Below are 7381 nucleotides of genomic sequence, written 5' to 3'. Positions count from 1 at the left end.
TTTTTTCTGTTGAGGTATAGTCAGTTTACAATGTTGTGTCAGTTTCTGGTTTACAGTACAATGCTTCAATCACACATGGATTTACATATGTTCATCTTCATATTCATTTTCACCGTGAGCTACTACAAGATATTGAATATATTTCCCTGTGCTATACAGCATAAACTTGTTTATCTATTTTATATATACCTATCAGTATCTGCATATCTCGAACTCCCAGGTTTTCTGTTCCCAACCCCCTCCCCACTGGCAACCACAAGTCTGTATTCTATGTCTGTGAGTCTGTTTCTGTTTTATATATAAGTTCATTTGTATTTGACCTTCTTGAACGTCAGTCTCCTCTTCTGTAAAATGGACACACAGTCCTTCCCTAACTTACTTCACAGGCTGCTGCAAACCCATCTGAAAGAATGAAGGGACGTGACAGCACTCTGTACACGGCATGGTGGTACGTATACTACATGTGAGAAGCAATGTGAAGGGGCTTTGTTGTTTTTATGATGATTAGGAGGTCAGGACATCAGTACCTAAAGCAGAAAAGTAACATCAAGTTGCAGCAGAATCACTTGTAGGTTTGTTAAACACAGACTGCTGAGCACCACCCCATAAAATCATGGGTAGGGGCCTCATAATTTGGATTTCTTGCCAATTCCCAGGCAATGCTGATACTGCCGCTCCCAGACCTAACTTTGAGAAATACTGATTTTCCCTTCTGAAATCAACAGGGGGTAGCAGAGAGCAGCGAATATACAGTCAATCACCAGGGAAGCAGGTTGAAATCCTCACGAAACCTCCCTCGGTTTCAATCTAACAAATGACAGGAGAGAAGGCTGAGATCATGAATTATTTAGATTTATATTCTCCATGTGACCTTGGCAACAAATCATTTAACTTCTGCTGAATTGCTGTCTGTAAAATGGGGGAAATAACCTAAAAGATAGTGGGAAGACTTGATTAATGTTTGCTGAGAATTAGAACTTCCAAACAAAATTGAAATGTAGAGGTAATAAATTATTCTGGGAATTTCTTACTCCTAGGAGTTTTAATAAATGCCTGCATTTTAAACATTTCAGACTCATTCATAAATATTGGTTGCCTTCGCTGAATTTTCAGTTGTTTAACAGTTTAGAGGGCAGTACGTTCAATGCATCCATTATATCCAGAACGTATAATAACTCTAAACCTAAGTGACAGGCTAAGAGCAGGTGAGAAGATAGTTATCCAGGGAGTGACAGTGACCACCTTCTGATGGGGCTCCTGGTTGGTGGGAAATCCTTTAAAGTTTTCTCAAAGAGTGGTCCCAAAGCTGCTGGAATAAGTACCCTAAACATTCAGAGGTCAGTTCCCAGGAATCACCTCTTGCAGACCCATTTTGGTCCTTCAACAACCATTGTGTACTGGGCACCAGTGTGTCCTAGGCTCCAATCTCGGGTGGGAATAGCCATGAACAAGAGACAAGGATGCAGAACCCCTTGAGCTTGGGTTCCAGAGCTTTCCTGCCGTGAGAGCCCTGACCTCAGGCCTGGAGTCTCGCATCCTGGCCAACCCCATGGGCCTCAGTCTAACCTGTAGAGGTGATCCCTCTGCCACTTAAACTGAATTGCCATTCCTTTTGTCCTCAAAATACTGGAATAAAATTTGCTTTGGAGATAGGCTTTTTGGAATGTGGGTGCCTTGAGGGTATTTTAGTTATTTAACCAATTTTAATTCTCTGTTTAACTTTCCCATAGATATCATCATGTCAGCAAACAAAATTTCTCTTAAATTTACAATGCAACTGTCACTGTTAATTGCATTGTACAGGTTTTAATGATACAAATTAAATACCAAGACTTGAGCTTTGTGAATCCTTAATTTTAAGGTGTTTATTAGAATAGATTCCTTTAGAGTGAAAAAAAAAAGATGAACTGCTGATAAGTGGCAGAAAGATTTTGGGGCTGTGGATGTAATTTTAAATTTTGCTTTTTGAAATTGAGTGGAGGAAGGTAAGTAGAACTTAGATCAAGACACCTGAGGTCCAGCCTGGCCCTGTCTGTCACTCACGGGCTATGTGGCCTGCTCAGTTCTCTTCTCTCTCTGCACCAAAACCTCCTCATCTGTAAAATGGAGGAGAAGAAGACGAGACGGCAACTAAACTGGATGAACTCTGAAGTCTCCCTGGGTTCTGATGCTCCCCTGTGCAAAATGGGGAGGATGTTATTACCCAGTTTCCTTACGTGGGGTCAGGAGGCTTGTATTCTGTAATCAGAGGTTGGCACACTACTGTTTCTGGGTACAAATCTGGCTCTGCCTATGTTTTTATGCCTCGCAAGCAAAACTTAGCTTTTATAATTTTTAACGTTTGGAAAAAGTCAAAAGAGAATATGATTCTGTACCACATAAAAATTATATGGAGTTCAAGTTTCAGAGTCCAGAAATAAAGTTTCATTGGAACACAGCCACGCTCATCCATTTATAGATTGTCGGCGTCTGCTTTTGCACCACCACAACAGCGCTGAGTACTGGCTCGGAGTCCTGCGGTCTGCACGGCCTGAAATATGTACTACGTGTCCTTTATAGAGAAAGTGTGCTGATCTGCGTTTTAAAGCGTTGTTGAACTCCATTCTGAACAGAATTGCGAAACCAAGAATTTTTCAGAGAATTTCAAGTACGTGAAAAGTAATTGCCTTAATTTAGTACTTTGAGCTCTTACCCTCAACCTCATGTCCCATTACTCCGTAATGACAACAAATGCTGTATCTCGGACAAAGTGTCCATTGCCCATGAACTGCTCTGGGGAAATGTCAGAAAAAAGACCCTTCTGAAGAAAAAACAAAATCTAATAATCTTCTCGGGAGAAATTCACAAATAGAATCACAACATGAAGAACCAAGTGATGAAGGATTTCACAAATCCCCAAAAGCACCAGCCATCAAGAAAATGACGGATATATCGGATTATGTCACAATTTTTGAAGCTCTGTAGGAAAGACGCCACAAACTTCTAAAGACCCACAGACTCTCATATTCTGCTGGTGAAAGTGGAAGGTGGGGACCAATTCAGCAGTTTGTTAAACAGTCTGGCAGTTTCTTATAAGGTTAAATATACACACATCTTACCTTGGCCCTTTTACTCCTAGATATTTACCCAAGAGAAATTAAGACATAGACAAGACAATGACTTGTATGTAAATGTTCATAATAATGTTCTTTGTAATAGCCACAGCAAGAAACAGCCTAAATTTCCATCAGCTGGTGAATGGATGAACAAATGTGGTGTGTCCATATAAGGAAATACTACTTGACAATAAGAAGGAACAAACTATTGATAGATGGAACAACATGGATGAATTTCAAAAGCATTATGCCAGATGAAATAAGATGGATATACTGAATGTCTGTTTATATGATATCCTGAAAATGGCGAAACTGTGTTGACTGAACAGATCTGTGCTTGCCTGACATTAGACGGGGAGAGAGGGGAGTGAGCAGGGGCACAAGGAAACTTGTCGGGGCAAAGGAAACATTTTGTGGCATGATTTAGTAGTTAGACAACTGTATACACTTCTCAAATATCAAATTATAGGCTTAAAATTTGTTAAGTTTACTTTATATAAATATGCCTCAATAAAGTTGACTAAAAATGGGAAGGTACAGACTGGAAGAACATAATGCAATACACATGACTGATAAAAGATTAGTACCCAGGTTATATGAAGAATTATTAGGGGAATGCATCACACAAGCGAACATCATTTCACACCCACCAGATTGGTAAAATAAAAAAAAAACAACCATCTGACAAAAATCAAGTGTTGGTGGCAGTGAGAACACTGGAACACTTATACTTTGCTATTGGGAGTTTAAGTTGGAAAAATGGTTTCAGGGGACAATCCGGTATTACCTGGTGAAGTTGAAGATGCACCAATCTACGATCCAGCAGTCTCACTCCTCGGAGTGGAACACCCGAGAAACTCTTGCACACGTGTTCTAGACGACAAGGAAAAAACCGGCAAGAGTTTTTGTGAGGAACAACCCCATGTCCCTCCACAGTAGAATGGATGAAGCTGTTGTGACATACAATGGAGCACTCATCATCAGTGAGAATGAATGAGCCTACAGTGACAAACACCCAGAGGGAAGACTTGCCAACATGGTAGTGACAGAAAAAAGAAAGTTGCAAAAGAATACATGCAATATGATGCCACAATGTTTTCAAAAGCATGGAAAACTAAATATGTGAGTGTATTAAACGTGTAATAAGCTTATGGGAAAGAAGGTGAAAGAGTTATTATATGAAGCGCAGCACAGTGGTTGCCTCTGGGGAGGAGGAACGGGGCACTGGGGGAGCAGCACTCAGGGGGCTCCCATGGCGCTGCCCTGTTTTATTCCTTATACTTCCTGGTAGGTTTGTTTTATTATTATTCTTTATGTTCTATCCACATGCCATATGTATTCTTTAGTCGTTTTCAAATACTACTTCATTTTTAAGTGGAATAAAATAACTTCTAAAAAGAATTTTAAAGTAAAGACAGCTCAGTAAAAAAACTGGCAAAGATTTGGAAGCAGACAATCCCCAGGAACTCTGAATGGCAACACACATATAAGGAGATAGATGTTCAACTACACTAGTAACTGGGGAGAGGCAAATGAAAAGAACAAAGATATGTCAACCAGAAGCCATTGGTACAGTATTAAATATTTAGGGAAAATTTTTAAACATTTAAAAGTACACTGTAAGTTGTTTATGCCTACAGATGAAGTTCAAGAAGAGAAACAGGCATGGGACTGAAACACAGCAAATTCAGGGTAGTGGTTAATCTCTAGCCATTGAGAGAGGTATGGGTTTAGGGAGGGTTGTGAAGGGTGAATTTCCTTTAGATGAATCTGAAATATTTTGTTTCTAAAGGAAAAAAGATCTGAAATGAATAGAGCACATTAATTTGTTTTTCTCTCCCCTATATGTTTGAAAATTTTCATAATTTTTTAAAAGAATGAGTAATTAACAATCTTTTCATCCCTCATGTGTGGCCTGAACAACAACAGGAATGCAATTTAAGCTCTTCGATTCAAAACTGTGAACTTTAAACTTTGAAACCCAAAGCCCTGACCTCTTTGCCTTTTCCTGCAAAGTCCACCCTCTAACTTGAAGATGTGTTCTTTTGGGTTGGATTTGCAGAGACTGTTGGTGACTAACTCCCGAAACTATATTTCCCCTTAGCTATAAAATGAGAGGACTTGACCTCTGTCACCCTAGAAGCCCCTGACAAAGGTGGCCGGAGAGGCCCTCCACAGCCACTGGCTCCTGGCAGGAAGATGGCAGAGAACTTTGCTCGGGGAATAGAAGGCTGCCTCACTCAGCACGTGAGCTGTGTCTCCAAGCTTCCAGCTGCTGCCTTCCTTCATTTTATACTGTGTGAAAATAGCTGCTCACCAATTGGTCCTGAGCCCCAGGAATATCAAACATGTCCTAAGGGGACACCTGGCTCTACAGCCAGTGACTTTTGATTCCAGTCCTTGCCTGAGTCTCCCCTAAGCAACCCCATGAGGTTGAAGTGACTAGTGGAAATGTGCTCAGCCAAACTGTTTATCCCAAGGATGCCCTTAAAAATGTCCTTAAATGATAAACCCTCTTATGAGAAACTTTAAATAATAAGCACTTTAAAGACTCAAAAAAAAAACCCCCAAAATCTCTGTCTTTTCCTCTCCTACATACTTCCATCAGGCTGTTGTCACTTCAGACCTGGATTATAGTAATGGCCCCCAAACGGCTTTCCAACCAGCTCTCTCTCTCTCCATATTCATATTCATACTGCTCGTTGCTCCCAAGGCCGTCTTTTTTTTTTATTGAAGTATAATTGATTCATAGTGTTGTGTTAGTTTCAGGTGTATAGCAAAGTGATTCAGTTTTACATATATATGTATATATTTATATTCTTTCTATTACAAGGAACAGAATTCCCTGTGCTATACAGTAAATCCTTGTTGTTTATTTTATATATAGTAATGTTTATCTGTTAATCCCATACTCCCAACTTACCCCTACACCCCTTTCTTTTTGGTAACCATGAGTTTGTTTTCTAGGTCTGTGAGATTGTTTCCATTTTATAGTTTTATTCATCCTATTTTTTAGATTCCACATATAAGTGATAGTGTATAATATTTGTCTTTCTCTGTCTGACTTACTTCACTTAGTATGATAATCTCTAGGTCCATCCATGTTGCCACAAATGGCATTGTTTTGTTCGTTTTTATGGCTGAGTAATATTCCTGTGTGTGTGTGTATGTGTGTGTGTATAAAGAAGAAGTGTGTGTAGACTTCTTCTTTATCCATTCATCTGTTGATGGACACTTAGGTTGCTTCTATGTCTTGGCTATTATAAATAGTACTGCTATGAACATTGGCCTGCATGTACTTTTTGAATTAGAGCTTTCATCTTTTCTGGTTATATGCCCAGGAGTGGGATTGCTGGATCATATGGTAACTCTATTTTTAGTTTTTTCATTTTCTTTTTTTTTTAATGGAGGAATGGAAGTACTGGGAATCAAACCAAGTACCTCGTGCATGTTCAGTATGTGCTCTACCAACTGAGCCACACCCTCACTCTATTTTTAGTTTTCTAAGGAAACTCTGTACTGTTTTCTAGAGTGGTTGCACCAATTTACCTTCCCACCAACAATGTAGGAGGGTTCCCTTTTCTCCACACCCTCTCCAGCATTTATCATTTGTAGACTTTTTGATGATGGCCATTTTAACAAGCGTGAAGTGATACCTCATTGTAGTTTTGATTTGCATTTCTCCAATAATTGTCAATGTTGCGCATCTTCTCATGTGCCTGATTGCCACCTGTGTGTTTTCTTTGGAGAAATGTGTATTTAGGTCTTCTGCCCATTTTTTGATTAGGTTGTTTTGTTGTTGTTGTTGAGTTGTATGAGCTGTTTGTATATTTTGGAAATTAAGCCCTCGTTTGTTGCATCAATTGCCAATATTTTCTCCCAGTCCATATGTTGTCTTTTCATTTTGTTTATGGTTTCCTTTGCTTGCAAAACCTTTTAGATTTAATTAGGTCCCACTTGTTTATTTTTGCTTTTATTTCTATTGCATTAGGAGATTGACCTAAGAAAACATCACTACAATTTATGTCAGAGAATGTGTGGCTATGTAATCTTCTAGGAGTTTAATGGTATCACATCTTATAATTTAAGCTATTCTGAATTTTTGTGTGTGTATGGAGTGAGGGAGTGTTCTAACTTCACTGATTTACATGCAGCTGTCCAGCTTTCCCAATATGATTTGCTGAAGAGACTGTCTTATCTCCAGTGTATATTCTTGTCTCTTTTGTCAAAGATTAATGTGCTGTATCGTGTGGGTTTATTTCTTTCAGCTTTTCACCATTTAGTCT

Source organism: Vicugna pacos, chromosome 7 (assembly GCF_048564905.1).
Source record: "Vicugna pacos chromosome 7, VicPac4, whole genome shotgun sequence".
NCBI lineage: Eukaryota > Metazoa > Chordata > Mammalia > Artiodactyla > Camelidae > Vicugna > Vicugna pacos.
The sequence above is the reverse complement of the archived record's forward strand: the minus strand, read 5'-3'. Positions refer to the sequence as shown.